This window comes from Triticum aestivum, chromosome 2A, assembly GCF_018294505.1.
Source record: "Triticum aestivum cultivar Chinese Spring chromosome 2A, IWGSC CS RefSeq v2.1, whole genome shotgun sequence".
In the NCBI taxonomy this organism is placed as follows: domain Eukaryota; kingdom Viridiplantae; phylum Streptophyta; class Magnoliopsida; order Poales; family Poaceae; genus Triticum; species Triticum aestivum.
The window spans coordinates 780,583,649-780,605,657 of NC_057797.1; the positions used below are offsets into that span (position 1 = coordinate 780,583,649).

The 22,009-nt window shown below is 43.5% G+C and overlaps 1 long non-coding RNA gene across 1 annotated transcript; it reads right to left on the reverse strand.

Annotated features, from left to right (window-relative positions):
- Positions 1–19,762: 19,762 nt before the first annotated feature.
- LOC123186727 (uncharacterized) lies at positions 19,763–20,644 on the reverse strand. Its single transcript, XR_006493699.1, has 3 exons — positions 20,508–20,644; positions 20,311–20,438; positions 19,763–19,793 (listed from the first exon to the last, which is right to left on the reverse strand). It is a non-coding gene; the product is annotated as an uncharacterized lncRNA (long non-coding RNA).
- Between the last annotated feature and the right edge of the window lie 1,365 nt (positions 20,645–22,009).

Consider the following 22,009-nt stretch of genomic DNA (forward strand, 5'->3'; position numbering starts at 1 on the left):
AATGTAACCGTTTCGTCCAGTTTGTATGAAATCCGTCAAGTTTATATAAAATCCAGCCGAGTTTACATGAATTTCATCCGGTTTGTCGAAAAAGAGTTTGCAATGTATGCGGCTACGGTTGTATTGCGACCTCCCGTGTCTATGTCCGTGGACTAAGTCCCCTGTCCGAGGATGGATGCAGGAGGAAATTTGCGGACCGCCGTTGGAGATGCCCTGGCTTTGTCTCTCTCTCTCTGCACCCAAGAACCAACACATATTGGGCCCTAAACATCTCATTCCATACCCCGTGCCGAGGCTCGCATGATGGACTCGACAAGGATGCTAGAATCTTACAAGAGAAACAAGCGGTTCATGTTGGATTGTTCTATAGTTGGCCTACCACGCATATTATTGGAGCCATCTTTTGGTAGGAAGTACAGATTGATATGTGTTGTTTTTGCCAGTTGTCGGACAAGCACGGGTGGCACCCGAGCCAAGCACCTGATGAAGCTCGTGGGCCGGCGAGTTCATGAGATGTGAACATGTACGTGTCTCTACTTGGGAGTTCACACTGCTGTACCTATACGTACACTTTGGAAGCCCCCGCAAGAGAAAGATGTGCACTTTGGGAGGCTACACGGGGGAGGGAGCACGAGAGTCCTTTTGCGTGATGTAACCAAACAAAGTGCAACCAATCATTTGGTGTCCTGCTTTCACCTTTGCATGCATGATTCCAGGAGGAATAAAATGGATGGCTGGGCTGGCATTGGCAATCTTGATTAGCTTGGTGCCGCCCTTTTTCCTTCCACTTTGTTTTTTGAGCTCGCTACTCAGATTTTACTCTTTCAAAACTCGTCAAAAAATGTCTCTCGGAAAAGAAGGAAAAAACTCATCCAAGAAAGGCCTCGGGTCCCTTTTTCTTTTCAGGAAGGCCTGTTCTCGAGCTCTAGGCAGCGTAGTCCCCTAGGATGTTGCTTTATTCTCTGTTTAGGCCTTGTTGGAACTGGTTGTGACGGCTTTTTCTGCTTCAATCTATAAAATTGGGGCAGGGGGGGAAACCCCTTTCATTTCATTCAAAAAAAGGCCTGTCTCAGGCAGCTCATCGGCCTTGCCTTTTCCGGTGGGCTCTGTCCTGTGTGGCCCGTGCGGTGCTTGCATGCGGCCCATTGATGCCTTCGAGTGTACGGTTTCAAAAAAAAACCCATTGATGCCTTCGAGTGCTTGCATGCGGTCCATCCTACTCGTACTACTTACTTTCACGTTTCACCCATACCACCACAACCTCGATCCTTCCCCAGGCCTAAACAGAGCAGAGCATCTGTCTCGATCTTCAGCATCATTGGCACTAGCGCTTGTCTTCATGTCACTGTTTGGGCCGGAAAGACCAGCACCCTTTTTTTCTTTTTTGCGAGGAAAGAGTGAGTATATTAGCTAGCAATAGAGATACAATCGGTGTTCATGGCTATGGCAATTTCCTTAGGGAAATTTCTTAGCCAAACTGCAGTTTTCACCTGCTCTCTATCTGGCTGTGCAAAAGACGAGCACCCTGACAGACACGCCAGAAACAAATTCAAATTCATACGAGTACCACATGCAAACACAAGAAATTTGTGCAGATATATTTATCTCACGTGCAAAAGAAGAGGTTCATTCAAACGAACAGTTTCCGGCGAGCTTATGCGAATACGATTTTCGCCCCCAAGGACCATACAAAATTACTTGGGTACGTGATGATAAGGAAAGAAAAGGAAATGGTTTTAAAACGCGGCTGAATTTGTGTTGCCTATATCAATGACATCGTCGGTATCCACACCTGGTTTTAAAACCGCCGCGTGCGTGATGATAACAAAGAAAAGGAAATGGTTTTAAAACACGGCTGAATTTGTGCCGCCCTATATAAATGACGTCGCCGGCATCCGCGGCCGGTTTCATACCGGTTAGGTACGTCAACTCAACATAATAAACACAACGTTAAACAATACCAGAAGAATTCATGGGATTTTCACGTCACGACAAGGCGTCTTTTATATCAATCCCATGGATAAGAGGTGTGTCAACGGGATTCCCGCATCATGACAAAGCGCCTTTTATACCGATGCTAAAGACAGGAGGCGTTGCAGAGCGTCCATGAAACAAGAGTTTGATATGAAACGACCAACCTATAGACCGGTTTCTTAGCTTGAAGGTCGAATATCAGGATTTATGAGCGGATCATCCCTGCGCATATGTTTGCCGAATATCAGGATTTATGAGTGGATCATCTCTGCGTGCGTGTTCGCTTCGAAAGAAGAATCCCCTAGGACCAGCACTATACATGCCAGGAAGACATTCATATGATACGAGCGTCCTATGTAAACAAGAAATATGTGCAAATATTCATCAGTAAAACAAGAGGTCCAAAACGCCCTTTTATAAAATAGAAAAAAGAGGTCCGGACGATCAACCATTTGCACGAATGCAATTTCTTCCATGAAGGATCTCATCGATCACCGTGGTGGTTAGGATGATAAGGAATGAAATATCGGGTTCGCAGCACGACATGATTTGTCTCGCTTTTGTATCAGTGACATTGTTGGTATTCACCTTCGAATTCCTACTCGTCATGTTACCAACGCCATCAATATCCAGTTATTTAGAGCGGTATCGGAACCAAGACCAAGCCATGTCAACATGATAAAACACCATCAAACAATACTAAAGTATGAGCAGAGTTTTGCATCAAGCGAGGCACCTCTGATAGCAATCCCATGGTTAAGAGGCATTACATGAGCATTTATTATATGCCATAGTTTCGAGTGGCAACGGACGCATGAAGATCGGCCTCTAAATGAGCAACCGCGATATGTTACCAATATGTCTGAAATATCTTGATGGATGACCGGACCGGGCCTCACAAATACATTTGCTTCGAAACAAGACCCCTAGACATGGGCGCCAGATCCTTAAAGCCAAACTTAGGCAGTTGAAAATGTGTGCCAGTAACGGTTTTTCGTTTTTTGAGCATCTTGTTCCCTTTTTCAAACAGTTTTTCTTACCGAGTTCTCATATAGGAAATCATAGAAAAATGATATCAAAAATATTTGGAGATGGCAAAATTTGGATCAAAGATGGAGGGCACACATTCCAGCCTAACAACGGGCACCGCCCCCCCCCCCCATCCTCGTGTTAACTATAAACACCTTGATGATTAAACAAATTAACCCATGTAACTTGACGGTGATTATCGGTTTATTATTACTACGTGCGAAATTTGCGGTAAAAACACGGCCATGGTAAACACCAGAGGGTGTAGCTCTGGGTGTGCTCAAATAGACACAAGCTCGCCACGAACTCGAAGGAGGGTGGGGAGGTCTCACGCTACTGACTAGGCAGGCGGTGTCCACAGAGATTACCGGGATGGTGTGCTTAAAGCAAAAGCCAGGTCTTAATTTCGTTGGCAATGATGACAGCGACACCTTTGGGCATCGTTTCTCTTATTGAAGACGTCATTGAGGAGCTACCATGGCTTGCTAACTCGTGTGCCCCACAGGAAAGGCTCATATCCTTTTCTGGATCGGATAATGACGATGTCTCATGTTGTTTATCCACTTGGGGGCATTGTTTTTGGTGCCGTTGATCTTTGTTGTTTGCTTGATGTCTAGGTTGGATTGTTTGTTGGGTTGTCGGTGTGTAGCGTGGTGGTAGTAGAAGTGGTGTGTGGCGTCATCCAATACCTTTGTCATCCTGGCGCAGATGGTTGATCTATGTCTTGGACGCTCGTGGCGGTTGTGTGATCTCGGTGTTCGGTGCCCTTCGACAACGCCTGCGATTTTATAGCCTCGCATAATGCCTTTGTTCTTTCTATTTTCGATGGTGGTCGTGGGACCTAGAGGACGTGTAGGAGCTATCTCGACCTAACATTGCCCTTTGGCACGGTACGTGGTTCTCTCTCGCGTGCTACGTGCCTGGATAGTGGATGATCTTCGACAATGGTTGTGACTCACCGAGCTTTTCAAGGTGCGGAGTAATTGCATTGCAGGTGGCGGCCTCTTCTCTACGTCTTCTTAGTGGTGTACCTCCTTTCAACTGCTCCAGCAAACTAGCTCCTACTTTTATCGGCATGCCTAATGGTAATGGGTGCTAAAATTTTAATGTTGGATGCTTGTCGTACCACCTTTATGATTCTCCTCTTTTTGTTTCAACGCTACATACTGCAGTCGTAGCCACTGAGTTGTATCTCACACAGCCTGGGTTTTGCCGATAACAGCTTTAAAAAACAAAAACACTATTATTGTGCTGGCATTCTCTAGGAGAGCATGGCAAATCGAACCTTTTTATGGCAAATTATGTGGTCACGGGGACAAATTCTTTCAGCAAGCACGACAAATCTTGGCAAAAAACTAAACTAAGTGGATACTTGCTAAATAAATTTGGCATGATCGAATAAGATAAGTTGTCATAAAAAGGTTTGATTTGCCACCCTCTTCCAGGTAATGTTCGTTGGTTATCCAAATAATAAACTAAAACTCATTCGACAAAGCTCAGGATTAAGGGCCATCTCCAATGTTAACCCTCAAACCGCTCACATACATTCAGACCGCGTGGTCCGCATGTATTGTGCCATCCATGCGGGTATGTATCAGTCTGTCGAGCGGTTCAGACACACTTTTTCCCACAAAGTGGAAGCAAGTGTGTGTGTGGGGGGGGGGTAGTCCAGATAGCAACCACGTAGGACTTCGACACCCCTGAAGTGTGCCTTGCCATGAGTCAGTCAAGGGGTACAAGAGTGATCCAAGAATGGATCACAGGACAGCGGTCAAAGTTATCCTTAGTAACTAGTGGACTAAGGAATTTTCTCGATTATGGAGGTGGTAAAAGAGTTCGTCGTAAAGGGTTACGCCGATGCAAACTTTGACACTAATCCAGATTATTCTGAGTAGTAGACTGGATTCGTATAGTAGAACAGTTATTTGGAATAGCTCCAAATAGAACGTGGTAGCTGCATCTAGGAGATGACATAGAGATTTGTAAAGCACACATGGATCTGAAAGATTCAGACCCGTTGACTATAACATCTCTCACAAGCATAACATGATCAAACCCAGAACTTATTGAGTGTAAATCACATGGTAATGTGAACTAGATTATTGACTCTAGTTAACTCTTTGGGTGTTAGTCACATGGGGATGTGACCTTGAGTGTTAATCACATATCGATGTGAACTGGATTATTGACTCTAGTGCAAGTGGGAGACTGTTGGAAATATGCCCTAGAGGCAATAATAAATTGATTATTATTATATTTCCTTATTCATGATAATCATTTATTATCCATGCTAGAATTGTATTGATAGGAAACTCAGATACATGTGTGGATACATAGACAACACCATGTCCCTAGTAAGCCTCTAGTTGACTAGCTCGTTGATCAATAGATGGTTACAGTTTCCTGACCATGGACATTGGATGTCATTGATAACGGGATCACATCATTAGGAGAATGATGTGATGGATAAGACCCAATCCTAAGCCTAGCACAAGATCATGTAGTTCGTATGCTAAAGCTTTTCTAATGTCAAGTATCATTTCCTTAGACCATGAGATTGTGCAACTCCCGGATACCGTAGGAGTGCTTTGGATGTGCCAAACGTCACAACGTAACTGGGTGGCTATAAAGGTACACTACAGGTATCTCCGAAAGTGTCTGTTGGGTTGGCACGGATCGAGACTGGGATTTGTCACTCCGTGTAAACGGAGAGGTATCTCTGGGCCCACTCGATAGGACATCATCATAATGTGCACAATGTGACCAAGGAGTTGATCACGGGATGATGTGTTACGGAACGAGTAAAGAGACTTGCCGGTAACGAGATTGAACAAGGTATCGGGATACCGACGATCGAATCTCGGGCAAGTATCGTACCGATAGACAAAGGGAATTGTATACAGGATTGATTAAGTCCTTGACATCGTGGTTCATCCAATGAGATCATCGTGGAGCATGTGGGAGCCAACATGGGTATCCAGATCCTGCTGTTGGTTATTGACCAGAGAACGTCTCGGTCATGTCTGCATGGTTCCCGAACCCGTAGGGTCTACACACTTAAGGTTCGATGACGCTAGGGTTATAAAGGAAGTTTGTATGTGGTTACCGAATGTTGTTCGGAGTCCCGGATGAGATCCCGGACGTCACGAGGAGTTCCGGAATGGTCCGAAGGTAAAGATTTATATATGGGAAGTCCTGTTTTGGTCACCGGAAAGGTTTTGGGTTTTATCGGTAACGTACCGGGACCACCGGGAGGGTCCCGGGGGTCCACCAAGTGGGGCCACAAGCCCCGGAGGCTTGCATGGGCCAAGAGTGGAAAGGGACCAGCCCCTGAGTGGGCTGGTGCGCCTCCCACAAAGCCCAAGGCGCAAGGAAGAGGGGAAGGGGGCAAACCCTAGGGCAGGTGGGCCCTAAGGCCCACCCTGGTGCGCCTCCCCCTCTCCCCTCCACTTGGCCGCCACCCATAGATGGGATTGTTGGGGAACGTAGTAATTTCAAAAAAAAATCCTACGCACACGCAAGATCATGGTGATGCATAGCAACGAGGGGGAGAGTCTGATCTACGTACCCTTGTAGATCTCAACGGAAGCGTTGACACAACGTAGAGGAAGTAGTCGTACGTCTTCTTCCCGATCCGACCGATCCAAGCACCGTTACTCCGGCACCTCCGAGTTCTTAGCACACGTTCAGCTCGATGACAAACCTCGGGCTCCGATCCAGCAAAGCGTCGAGGAAGAGTTCCGTCAGCACGACGGCGTGGTGACGATCTTGATGTACTACCGCCGCAGGGCTTCGCCTAAGCACTGCAACAATATGATCGAGGTGGAATTTGGTGTCAGGGGGCACCGCACACGGCTAAGGAACGATCACCAAGGATCAACTTGTGTGTCTAGAGGTGCCCCCTGCCCCCGTATATAAAGGATCCAAGGGGGAGGGCTGGCCGGCCAAGCCTATGGAGGCGCAGGAGGAGTCCTACTCCTACCGGGAGTAGGACTCCCCCCCCCCAATCCTATTCCTAATAGGACTCCCAAGGGGGAAAGAGAGAGAGAGGTGGCCGGCCACCTCTCCTAGTCCTAATAGGACTAGGGGAGGGGGGAGGCACGCAGCCCACTATGGGCAGCCCCTTTCACCTTTCCACTAAAGCCCAATAAGGCCCATATGGCTCCCGGGGGGTTCCGGTAACCTCCCGGTAATCCGGTAAAATCCCGATTTCACCCGGAACACTTCCGATGTCCAAACATAGGCTTCCAATATATCAATCTTTATGTCTCGACCATTTCGAGACTCCTTGTCATGTCCGTGATCACATCCTGGACTCCGAACAACCTTCGGTACATCAAAATGCATAAACTCATAATAACTGTCATCGTAACGTTAAGCGTGCGGACCCTATGGTTCAAGAACAATGTAGACATGACCGAGACACGTCTCCGGTCAATAACCAATAGCGGGACCTGGATGCCCAGATTGGCTCCTACATATTGTACGAAGATCTTTATCGGTCAGACCGCATAACAACATACGTTGTTCCCTTTGTCATCGGTATGTTACTTGCCCGAGATTCGATCGTCGGTATCCAATACCTAGTTCAATCTCGTTACTGGCAAGTCTCTTTACTCATTCCGTAATACATCATCTCACAACTAACATCTTAGTTACAATGCTTGCAAGGCTTATGTGATGTGCATTACCGAGAGGGCCCAGAGATACCTCTCCGACAATCGGAGTGACAAATCCTAATCTCGAAATACGCCAACCCAACATCTATCTTTGGAGACACCTGTAATGCTCCTTTATAATCACCCAGTTACGTTGTGACATTTGGTAGCACCCAAAGTGTTCCTCTGGCAAACGGGAGTTGCATAATCTCATAGTCATAGGAACATGTATAAGTCATGAAGAAAGCAATAGCAACATACTAAACGATCGGGTGCTAAGCTAATGGAATGGGTCATGTCAATCAGATCATTCAACTAATGATGTGATCCCGTTAATAAAATAACAACTCCTTTGTCTATGGTTAGGAAACATAACCATCTTTGATTAACGAGCTAGTCAAGTAGAGGCATACTAGTGACACTCTGTTTGTCTATGTATTCACACATGTATTATGTTTCCGGTTAATACAATTCTAGCATGAATAATAAACATTTATCATGATATAAGGAAATAAATAATAACTTTATTATTGCCTCTAGGGCATATTTCCTTCAGTCTCCCACTTGCACTAGAGTCAATAATCTAGTTCACATCGCCATGTGATTTAACAGCAATAGTTCACATCACCATGTGATTAACACCCATAGTTCACATCGTCATGTGACCAACACTCAAAGGGTTTACTAGAGTCAGTAATCTAGTTCACATATCTATGTGATTAACACCCAAAGAGTACTAAGGTGTGATCATGTTTTGCTTGTGAGATAATTTTAGTCAACGGGTCTATCACATTCAGATCCGTAAGTATTTTGCAAGTTCTATGTCTACAATGCTCTACACGGAGCTACTCTAGCTAATTGCTCCCACTTTCAATATGTATCCAGATTGAGACTTAGAATCATCTGGATCAGTGTCAAAACTTGCATCGATGTAACCCTTTACGACGAACCTTTTGTCACGTCCATAATCGAGAAACATATCCTTATTTCAGTAAGGATAATTTTGACCGCTGTCCATTGATCTACTCCTAGATCACTATTGTACTCCCTTGATTAACATAGGGTATACAATAGATCTGATACACAGCATGACATACTTTATAGAACCTATGGCCAAGGCATAGGGAATGACTTTCATTCTCTTTCTATCTTCTGCCGTGGTCGGGCTTTGAGTCTTACTCAACTTCACACCTTGTAATATAGGCAAGAACTCTTTCTTTAACTGCTCCATTTTGAACTACTTCAAAATCTTGTCAAGGTATGTACTCATTGAAAAAACTTATCAAGCGTCTTGATCTATCTCTATAGATCTTGGAGCTCAATATGTAAGCAGCTTCACCGAAGTCTTTCTTTGAAAAAATCCTTTCAAACACTCCTTTATGCTTTACAGAATAATTCTACATTATTTCCGATCAACAATATGTCATTCACATATACTTATCAGAAATGTTGTAGTGCTCCCACTCACTTTCTTGTAAATACAGGCTTCACCGCAAGTCTGTATAAAACTATATGCTTTGATCCGCTCATCAAAGCGTATATTCCAACTCCGAGATGCTTGCACCAGTCCACAGATAGATCGCTGGAGCTTGCACATTTTGTTAGCACCTTTAGGATTGACAAAACCTTCTGGTTGCATCATATACAACTCTTTCTTTAATAAATCCATTAAGGAATGCAGTTTTGTTTATCCATTTGCCAGATTTCATAAAATGCGGCAATTACTAACATGATTTGGACAGACTCAAGCATAGATACGAGTGATAAACTCTCATCGTAGTCAACACCTTGAACTTGTCGAAAACCTTTTGCGACAATTCTAGCTTTGTAGATAGTAACCCTACTATCAGCGTCCGTCTACCTCTTGAAGATCCATTTATTCTCAATTGCTTGCCGATCATCGGGCAAGTCAACCAAAGTCCAAACTTTGTTCTCATACATGGATCATATCTCAGATTTCATGGCCTCAAACCATTTCGCGGAATCTGGGCTCATCATCGCTCCCTCATAGTTCGTAGGTTCGTCATGGTCTAGTAACATGACTTCCAGAACAGGATTACCGTGCCACTCTGGTGCAGATCTCACTCTTGTTTACCTACGAGATTCGGTAGTAACTTGATCTGAAGTTACATGATCATCATCATTGGCTTCCTCACTAATTGGTGTAGTAGTCACAAGAACAAATCTTTGTGATGAACTACTTTCCAATAAGGGAGCAGGTACAGTTACCTCATCAAGTTCTACTTTCCTCCCACTCACTTCTTTCGAGAGAAAACTCCTTCTCTAGAAAGTTTCCAAATTTAGCAACAAAAGTCTTGCCTTCGGTCTTGTGATAGAAGGTGTATCCAATAGTTTCCTTTGGATATCCTATGAAGACACATTTCTCCGATTTGGGTTTGAGCTTATCAGGTTGAAACTTTTTCACATAAGCATTGCAACCTCAAACTTTAAGAAACGACAGCTTAGGTTTCTTATCAAACCATAGTTCATATGGTGTCGTCTCAACGGATTTAGATGGTGCCCTATTTAACGTGAATGCAGCTGTCTCTAATGCATAACCCCAATACGATAGTGATAGACCGGTAAGAGACATCATAGATCGCACCATATCTAATAAAGTACGGTTATGACGTTCGGACACACCATTGCATTGTGGTGTTCTAGGTGGCGTGAGTAGTAAAACTATTTCACATTGTTTTAACTGAAGACCAAACTCGTAACTCAAATATTTTACCTCTGCGATCATATCGTAGAAACTTTCATTTTCCTGTCACGATGATTTTCCACTTCACTCTGAAATTCTTTGAACTGTTCAAGTGTTTCAGACTTATGTTTCATCAAGTAGATATCCCCATATCTGCTCAAATCATCTTGTGAAGGTCAGAAAATAATGATACCTGCTGTAAGCCTTAATATTCATCGGACCACATACATCAGTATGTATGATTTCCAACAAATCTGTTGCTTGCTTCATTGTTCCGGAGAACGGTGTTTTAGTCATCTTGCCCATAAGGCATGGTTCGCAAGCATCAAGTGATTCATAATCAAGTGATTCCAAAATCCCATCAGCATGGAGTTTCTTCATGCGCTTTACACCAATATGACCTAAACGGCAGTGCCACAAATAAGTTGCACTATCATTATTAACTTTGCATCTTTTGGTTTCAATATTATGAATATGTGTATTACTACGATCGAGATCCAACGAACTTGTTTCATTGGGTGTATGACCATCGAAGGTTTTATTCATGTAAACAGAACAACAATTATTCTCTGACTTTAATGAATAACCGTATTGCAATAAACATGATCAAATCATATTCATGCTCAACGCAAAAACCAAATAACACTTATTTAGGTTCAACACTAATCCCGAAAGTATAGGGAGTGCGCGATGATGATCATATCAATCTTAGAACTATTTCCAACACACATCGTCACTTCACCCTTAACTAGTCTCTGTTCATTCTGCAACTCCCGTTTCGAGTTACTACTCTTAGCAACTGAACTAGCATCAAATACTGAGGGGTTGCTATAAACACTAGTAAAGTACACATCAATAACATGTATATCAAATATACTTATGTTCACTTTGCCATCCTTCTTATCCGCCAATCACTTGGGGTAGTTCCACTTCCAGTGACCAGTCCCTTTGCAGTATAAGCACTTAGTCTCAGGCTTAGGACCAGACTTGGGCTTCTTCACTTGAGCAGCAACTTGCTTGATGTTCTTCTTGAAGTTCCCCTTCTTCCCTCTACCCTTTCCTTGAAACTAGTGATCTTGTCCACCATCAACACTTGATGTTTTTCTTGATTTCTACCTTCGTTGATTTCAACATCACGAAGAGCTTGGGAGTTGTTTCTGTTATCCCTTGCATATTATAGTTCATCACGAAGTTCTACTAACTTGGTGATGGTGACTAGAGAATTCTGTCAATCACTATCTTATCTGGAAGATTAACTCCCACTTGATTCAAGCGATTGTAGTACCCAGACAATCTGAGCACATGCTCACTAGTTGAGCGATTCTCCTCCATCTTTTAGCTATAGAACTTGTTGGAGACTTCATATCTCTCAACTCGGGTATTTGCTTGAAATATTAACTTCAACTCCTGGAACATCTCATATGGTCCATGACGTTCAAAACGTCTTTGAAGTCCCGATTCTAAGCCGTTAAGCATGGTGCACTTAAACTATCAAGTAGTCATCATATTGAGCTAGCCAAACGTTCATAACGTCTGCATATGCTCCTGCAATAGGTCTGTCACCTAGCGGTGCATCAAGGACATAATTCTTCTGCGCAGCAATGAGGATAAACCTCAGATCACGGATCCAATCCGCATCATTGCTACTAACATCTTTCAACACAATTTTCTCTAGGAACATATCAAAATAAACACAGGGAAGCAACAACGCGAGCTATTGATCTACAACATAATTTGCAAAATACTACCAGGACTAAGTTCATGATAAATTTAAGTTCAATTAATCATATTACTTAAGAACTCCCACTTAGATAGATATCCCTCTAATCCTCTAAGTGATCACGTGATCCAAATCAACTAAACCATAACCGATCATCACGTGAGATGGAGTAGTTTTCAATGGTGAACATCGTTATGTTGATCATATCTACTATATGATTCACGCTCGACCTTTCGGTCTCCGTGTTCCGAGGCCATATCTGCATATGCTAGGCTCGTCAAGTTTAACCTGAGTATTCTGCCTGTGCAAAACTGGCTTGCACCCGTTGTAGATGGACGTAGAGCTTATCACACCCGATCATCACTTGGTGTCTGGGCACGACGAACTTTGGCAACGGTGCATACTCAGGGAGAACACTTCTTGATAATTTAGTGAGAGATCATCTTATAATGCTACCGTCAATCAAAGCAAGATAAGATGCATAAAAGATGAACATCATATGCAATCAAAATATATGACATGATATGGCCATCATCATCTTGCTTCTTTGATCTCCATCTCCAAAGTACTGTCATGATCTATATCGTCACCGGCATGACACCATGATCTCCATCATCTTGATCTATATCAATGTGTCGTCACGTGGTTGTCTCGCCAATAATTGCTCTTGCAACTATTTCTAGCGATAAAGTAAAGCAATTATTGGACGCTTGCATCTCATGCAATAGAGAGACGACCATAAGGCATTTGCCAGTTGCCGATAACTTCCACAAAACATGATCATCTCATACAACAACTTATATCTCATCACGTTTTGACCATATCACATCACAACATGCCCTGCAAAAACAAGTTAGACGTCCTCTACTTTGTTGTTGCAAATTTTACGTGGCTGCTACGGGCTTAGCAAGAACCAATCTTACCTACGCATCAAAACCACAACGATAGTTTGTCAAATAGACTCCATTTTAACCTTCTCAAGGACCGGGCGTAGCCATACTCGGTTCAACTAAAGTTGAAGAGACAGTCGCCCGCAAGCCATCTATGTGCAAAGCACGTCGAGGGAACCGGTCTCGCGTAAGCGTACGCGTAAGGTTGGTCCGGGTCGTCTCGTCCAACAATACCGCCGAACCAAAGTATGACATGCTGGTAGGCAGTATGACTTGTATCACCCACAACTCACTTGTGTTCTACTCGTGCAAATAACATCAAACCATAAAACCTAGGCTCGGATGCCATTGTTGGGGAACGTAGTAATTCAAAAAATTTCCTACGCATACGCAAGATCATGGTGATGCATAGCAACGAGGGGGAGAGTCTGATCTACGTACCCTTGTAGATCTCAACGGAAGCGTTGACACAACGTAGAGGAAGTAGTCGTACGTCTTCTTCCCGATCCGACCGATCCAAGCACCGTTACTCCGGCACCTCCGAGTTCTTAGCACACGTTCAGCTCGATGACGATCCTCGGGCTTCGATCCAGCAAAGCGTCGAGGAAGAGTTCCGTCGGCACGACGGCGTGGTGACGATCTTGATGTACTACTGCCGCAGGACTTCGCCTAAGCACTGCAACAATATGATCGAGGTGGAATTTGGTGGCAGGGGGCACCGCACACGGCTAAGGAACGATCACCAAGGATCAACTTGTGTGTCTAGAGGTGCCCCCTGCCCCCGTATATAAAGGATCCAAGGGGGAGGGCTGGCCGGCCAAGCCTATGGAGGCGCAGGAGGAGTCCTACTCCTACCGGGAGTAGGACCCCCCCCCCCCCAATCCTATTCCTAATAGGACTCCCAAGGGGGAAAGAGAGAGAGAGGTGGCCGGCCACCTCTCCTAGTCCTAATAGGACTAGGGGAGGGGGGAGGCGCGCTGCCCACTATGGGCAGCCCCTTTCACCTTTCCACTAAAGCCCAATAAGGCCCATATGGCTCCCGGGGGGTTCCGGTAACCTCCCGGTAATCCGGTAAAATCCCAATTTCACCCGGAACACTCCCGATGTCCAAACACAGGCTTCCAATATATCAATCTTTATGTCTCGACCATGTCGAGACTCCTCGTCATGTCCGTGATCACATCCGGGACTCCGAACAACCTTCGGTACATCAAAATGCATAAACTCATAATAACTGTCATCGTAACGTTAAGCGTGCGGACCCTACGGTTCGAGAACAATGTAGACATGACCGAGACACGTCTCCGGTCAATAACCAATAGCGGGACCTGGATGCCCATATTGGCTCCTACATATTCTACGAAGATCTTTATCGGTCAGACCGCATAACAACATACGTTGTTCCCTTTGTCATCGGTATGTTACTTGCCCGAGATTCGATCGTCGGTATCCAATACCTAGTTCAATCTCGTTACTGGCAAGTCTCTTTACTCGTTCCGTAATACATCATCTCACAACTAACATCTTAGTTACAATGCTTGCAAGGCTTATGTGATGTGCATTACCGAGAGGGCCCAGAGATACCTCTCCGACAATCAGAGTGACAAATCCTAATCTCGAAATACGCCAACCCAACATCTACCTTTGGAGACACCTGTAATGCTCCTTTATAATCACCCAGTTACGTTGTGACGTTTGGTAGCACCCAAAGTGTTCCTCTGGCAAACGGGAGTTGCATAATCTCATAGCCATAGGAACATGTATAAGTCATGAAGAAAGCAATAGCAACATACTAAACGATCGGGTGCTAAGCTAATGGAATGGGTCATGTCAATCAGATCATTCAACTAATGATGTGATCCCGTTAATAAAATAACAACTCCTTTGTCTATGGTTAGGAAACATAACCATCTTTGATTAACGAGCTAGTCAAGTAGAGGCATACTAGTGACACTCTGTTTGTCTATGTATTCACACATGTATTATGTTTCCGGTTAATACAATTCTAGCATGAATAATAAACATTTATCATGATATAAGGAAATAAATAATAACTTTATTATTGCCTCTAGGGCATATTTCCTTCAGGGATTGGGGCTGGCCGCCGCCCCTAGGTGGAACCCTAGGTGGGGCGCACCCCTTCCCTCTCCCCTATATATACTTGAGCACTTGGGGGGCTGCCTGGATATGAGTTCCTTTCTTTCTTGGCGCAGCCCTATCCCTCTCTTTCTCCTCATATCTCGCAGTGCTTGGCGAAGACCTGCTGGATCACCACGCTCCTCCATCACCACCACGCCGTTGTGCTGCTGCTGGATGGAGTCTTCCTCAACCTCTCCCTCTCTCCTTGCTGGATCAAGGCATGGGAGACGCCACCGGGCTGTACGTGTGTTAAACGCGGAGGTGCCGTCCGTTCGGCACTAGGATCTCCGGTGATTTGGATCACGACGAGTACGACTCCTTCAACCCCGTTCTCTTGAACGCTTCCGCTTAGCGATCTACAAGGGTATGTAGATGCACTCTCCTTCCCTCGTTGCTGGTTTCTCCATAGATAGATCTTGGTGACACGTAGGAAAATTTTGAATTTCTGCTACATTCCCCAACAGTTATTATGATGCGTATTACCGAGAGGGCCCAGAGATACCTCTCCGATACTCGGAGTGACAAATCCTAATCTTGATCTATGCCAACCCAACAAATACCTTCGGAGATACCTGTAGAGCATTTATATAATCACTCAGTTACGTTATGACGTTTGATAGCACACAAGGTATTCCTCCCATATCCGGGAGTTGCATAATCTCATAGTCAAAGGAATATGTATATGACACGAAGAAAACAATGGCAATAAAACTGAACGATCAATATACTAAGCTAACAGATGGATCTTGTTAATCACATTATTCTCCTAATGATGTGATCCCGTTTCGTCAAATGACAACACATGTCGATGGTTAGGAAACTTAACCATCTTTGATTAACGAGCTAGTATAGTAGAGACTTATTAGGGACACGGTGTTTTGTCTATGTATCCACACATGTATCAAGTTTCCGGTTAATACAATTCTAGCATGAATAATAAACATTTATCATGATATAAGGAAATATAAAATAATAATTTTATTATTGCCTCTAGGGCATATTTCCTTCAAGAGAACACCCCATCAATCGCTCGCTGGTCAGCATGCATGAGCGAAGCGAGCAACAACTTGTTCTAAAAAATGTTCAGAATTTCTAAAAAAAACTCAGAAAATGTTCAGAATACCAAATATTATTCAGGTTTTCAAAATTTGTTCAAATTTTCTAAAATGCCCAGATTTACAAAATTTGTTCAAATTTTCAAAAATGCCCTGATTTACAAAAATTGTTAAAATTTTCAAAAAAAATCTAGGTTTCCAAAATTCTTCAAAATTTTCAAAAACAATTCAGAATTCCAAAATATATTTTAAAATCATAATTTTATAAAAAAAAATTAAATTTCAAAAAATGATTGGATTTCAAAAAAAGAATTTCAGTTTTTTTTTCTAAATTTGCAAAAAAATGTTCGGATTTTGGATTAAAAATAGTTTAAATTTCGAAAAAGATTAAAATTTCAAAAATATATTTAAGTTTTTTTATTAAAATTGAGAATTTTAAAAAGTATATAATTTTAAAAATGAAAAATTTCATGTCTTTATAAATTGTTCACTTATTTGAAAATGCCGGTTGCTACCACCGACATGTCTAAACAGATGTGAGCTGCCAAACGGAGTCTCAACGTAGCATGCCTCAGCACATACACCACTAACAAGCAACAGCGAATGCATGTATTACTCCGCATGTGATACTATTATCCAGTTCGGCCTTTTTTTTCCTAGGGGTTGTTCTAGCACGGACTTGCCTTTTTGGTGAGGGCGCTGCTCTGCACTGGCCGTGCGATGCTTGCAGCCCAGCAGGTACGTGGACGTGTCAGCCAGGAGCGGATGACGAGGATTGACCGTGGAGGGACGTGGCAGTGGATGGTCGGTGGGTCCCACAGCCTACCGGAAGAAAAAAGGAAGCAAAATACATCTTTTTAAGGAAGTCCATTAATGCTTGGGGTGTTGTTTGGCATGGTCACACCCACCCAAGTGTCCATGGTTTCACCCATACCAAAGCCTCGATCCTCCTTCCCACTCCTAGACATTTTTTTTCTTTTTTTTTTCGAAAAGGGGTCTCTCCGGCCTCTGCATCAAAACGATGCATACGGCCATCCCACTCCCAGACATGGAAAGGCAGAGAGAGCATCGACCTTCAGCACATTGGTACGAGCGCCTGACACGCCACAAAGAAATTCATACGACCACCCGCATGCAAACACAAAAAATGCATACAGATTACTTTTTTTGTTTTGAAAAAAACATCTCAAACATAATAAAAATTACCTATAACGGCGACGCCACCGGTATCCGCAGCCCGGATAAGAAACCAGTTAGGTCTATTCACGAAAAGAAAACACGGTTAGGTCATCATAATAAACACATCGTTAAATGGCGACAAAAGTTTTAATGGTAATTCTCGCGTCATGACAAGACGCATTTTTATACCGCTACCACGATAAGAGGTGTATCTGTAAGATTTCCATGTCACGAGAAGGCGCCTTCTATACTAATCACATGAAAAACAAATTCGCAGGGGGGCGCACTTGTCAAGCCCTGTTTAACCGCTTGATTGTCTCGCGATTTGTGAAGTAGTTGGATTTCACATGAGGATATAGTACTCCCTTTTGGTTTTTTTTACTTTGCGTATACAATTTGTTTGAAGTCAAACTACATAAAATTTGACCAAATTTATCTAAAAAATAGCAACATTTATGATACAAGATTTATATAGCATGGAAATTAATTTCATGATGCATCTATAGATACTGATTTCATATTTTGAATTTTTATATTTTTTTTCTTATATAGTTGATTAAACTTTAAGAAGTTTGACTTCGGAAAAATTTATATGCAGACTAAAAAGAAACAGAGAGGGTAAGTTTTAAGTTTCAATCGTTGAAACTTATGATTTTTCAACTGAAACTTGCGATTTTCTCGCTCACTCTTACCAAGTTTCATAGATAAAATTTCAGTACATTTTTTATGTCCGTCGAAGGCACAAAAATCGTGATTTTATCGGTCGCTCGTAGTAAGTTTCAGAAATTGTCAAAATTTCAAACTTAATTTTTTATTTAAAATGGATCTTTTTTGAAAGCCCTCATCATGAGAAACACGAATATGAAAACAAAATTTAATTTGGGCTTTTTGTTCAAAACTATAAAATTTTGAAAATTAGAAGCCAAAAATTAAAACATGCGTGAAGGACTCGATGTCCCGAGGTCTCCGCACCACAAATCCTGGCATCACGACGACATCTATGAAACAACGGTTTTACCGGTCATGATACCGACGCCATCAATATCCGATTTCTTAGAGTACTAGTGGAACCAAGACCATGGCATGTCAATGTGATAAACACCGTTAAATGACACCAAAGTATCAACTGAGTTCTACATCACAACAAGGCTCCTCCGACAACAATCCCATAGATAAGAGACGTTACGGTGATCATTTCTTACATGCTAGGCAAAGACCGCCCGAAGATCGGCATCTAAATTAGAAACAACAAATATGTTACTTATTCATCGGAAACATCTGGTGGACGAAGATACCGGCTCTTGCGGATACATTTGCTTCAGAACAAGACCCCTAGCTGGGGGGTCGAAAATGCGTTTCTCTAACGGTTTCATTTATTCGAGCGTTCCGTTCCACTTTTCAAACTCCGTTTTATCAACATTTATCAATGTTCATATAAAGAGATACATAGTAGAAAGATGATATCGAAAATAGTTGGAGACGGCAAATATTTGGATCTAAGATTCCTGGCGGTGTCCCGGCCGAGGGGTCTCTTACCATGTCGGTTCCCGGCCAGGTGGGCCAGACTGAGGACCCTAGATCGGTTTCACCTTAGGCCACTTTGGACGACCCATGGAGAACTGTATGAACACTCTACTTGTGGGGGACTCTACCTCTCACGACGTAGCGACTAGGATCTGTAACCCTAGGACCCCGGGTGTATTATATAATACAGGGGTCGGGCTCGTTGTAGAACACATTATAACCTCTCAGTACTCACATGTACTTTATATATATATATTTCCTCCGTCCGTGAATAAGTGTACATCTAACTTTTATTCCTAGTCAAAGTTTTAAAATTTTGGTCAACTTTATAGTAGAAAATAATAGTAACATATATGACATCAAATTGATATATTATCAAAGTACATTTCAAAACGAATCTAGCGGTACAAATTTGGTCCATAAATGCTGTTACTTTTTCCTAGAAACATGGTCAAAATTTTAAAACTTTGACTTAAGACAAAAGCTAGATGTATACTTATTCATGGACGGAGGGAGTACCCAACACAATATACATGAGCAGGACGTAGAGTATTATCTCCTCCATGAGATCCTCAATCTGAGTAAAACCTTGCTTTCTGTTACTATCCATTTACATCAGCATCTGCCAGTAAGTTGCTGAGCTTAGAAAATACCTCTGGTCATTTTTATTTTCTTTTTTGAGATGGCCTCAGGCCATTTTACATTCTGCCAGTAAGTTTTTCTTTTTTGAGAATCATCAAGCCAGCAAGTTGCTGAGCTTTGCTTCTCCAGCAGTCCAGCGGGCTCCATTTTGCATGGGCCGTGCGAAGGCTGCGGCCCAGCGGCAGATCGTTTGGGCCAGGTAGGTACGTGTCAGACGACCGACTGACCAGTGGCGACACGTAGCATTTGTTTGGCCGGTGGGCCCACCTCGGCCATTTCCTGAAAAAGAAATCATCTGCTGTTTAAGGAAGCCCATTAATGCTTGCGGTACTAGTATTAATTTGTTTGGCACAAAGGTGCGGTGCTGTGCGTCGTCACGCCCCAACTGTCCCTCGTACTACTTCTACTTCTACTTTCATGTTTGAGTTTGACCCATACTCCACAGCCTCGATCCTTCCCCAGATTAGATTGAGCGTCTCTCTCGATGCGCTCTTCAGACACATTGGCACTGTTTGGCCCTGAACGAGCACAAGACACGCCAGAAAGAAGTCCATACAAGCGCCCAAGGCCATCTCTTTTCCTCATCGGAACTCGGCAAACATTGTTATACTACTAGCGCATCAGAACAACAACCACCGCTAATGAAAAAAGTGTGATTCGAAAGGATCCAACCAACAGTCTAAATATTTCACTTCATCTTTTTTACCGCAGTACTCAAAGTAATCGTAAAAAAAATGGCACAATTCATTCATAAATCGCACCGCAAAACTTCATGACAGAGTTGCGGATAGTGTACCATCGATGCGATATCGACTTCACATTTGTGTTCCTGAATGATGTGTATGTTGTAGGGCGTGAAGTTCTTTTGTACATGAAAGGAGCCATGCACGCGTTGCCAAAAGATCAAGCCCCTTGAATTCCTGCCTACAAAGTCCATAGATAAGGCTAACCAGGCATCACACAACAACTCATCCTTCTTCACTGAACACCCACCATCGTGCTTACTCTTGAAAACAACAAGAAGTTCAACAAAAAAGCTTAATGGCATTTGACCAAACACCTAGGACGTGGTGTCCACCATGGACGTCGTCGGCTAGGGGCAGATGGTACCTAGTTGCGGAGGGATCCAGGGTGGACGGTAACGTAGTCCAAGGAGGCCAGACGTGTTGGTGGGGGTTGTAGAGGTCCTATGATGCCTGGGCGACAGCCGGGGAGGTACAACGACAACATTGGACGAGGAATGTATAGATACAAAGCAAGGGGTAGTAGGGGCGGAGTTAAAAAAAGTGGACTGTCAGGGGGGTTTGAGTGGGCCAGGAGTGTCGGAGTCCTCCGTGCGGCGGTCCGGACTCTAGCAAAGCCCCTAGTTTTTCTTCGGTTTGCGGGAAAACGGACGTCTGGACCGTACCATGGACCGACGGGATACTGCATTTGATGACAAAACACGTCCGGACAACATGGTCCAGACGAAAGGGCCGGAGTTGGAGATGCCATAAGTAAACAAGAAATCTATACAAATATCTCAGTAATTACTAAACAAAGAAGGTTGGAACAAATAAGATATGCACGCGTGAATACAAACCCCGTTTCCCCCGGAGGACCTCACAAGTAGTTGTGAATCTGATCAACACTGGGTTCGACAGAATTTTGTGTCGTCTATATCGGCGACACCACCGGTGTCCGCACCTGGGTTTGTATCGGTTAGGTCAGCATGATAAACACACAACGTTAAACAATGCCAAAAGTATCAACGGGATTCGCGCGTCGCGACATGGCGCCTTTTGTACCTATCCCGTGCGTAAGAGGCATTACCAGAGAATCTATGAAACACCACTTTCTAAATTAGAGACGATAACACGTTGCCTCTTGGTCCCAAAAATCAGAAACGGACTAGCCTCCATGCATATGTTTGTTTCGAATTCGAAAGAAGACCCCCTAAGACCATCACTACTCATGGCAGAACGAGAGTCATACGAGCGTCCTAGGCAAATACGAAATGTGTACAAGCGATTTCTTCCTCGGAGGACCATATCGATCACCGTGGGTGGAATGATAAGGAAAGAAATACCGGTTTTAGTAACACGACATGATTTGTATACCTCTTATCAACAACATTGTTGGTATATGCCTTCGGGTTCCTACCGGTGACGTGACCGACGCCACCAATATTCGATTATTTAGAGCGGCGTCGAAACCAAGGCCAGGTCATGCCAACATGATCAACACCCTAAAAAACGACACGAAAGTACCAACACAGTTCCGCATCACGACGAGGATGCCTTCGACAGCAATCCCACGGATAAGAGGCGTTACCCAAGCATTTATCATGCGCCATAATTCCTACCGGCAACAGTCACGTCAAGACCAATTTATAAATAAAAATTGAAAACGGCGATACGTTACCAATTTATCCGAAATATTTGGATGGACGAACTAGAACCCTAACCGGAGGCGCCGGATCCTCGGCGCTAGACCCCTAACCAGGGGCGCTGGAT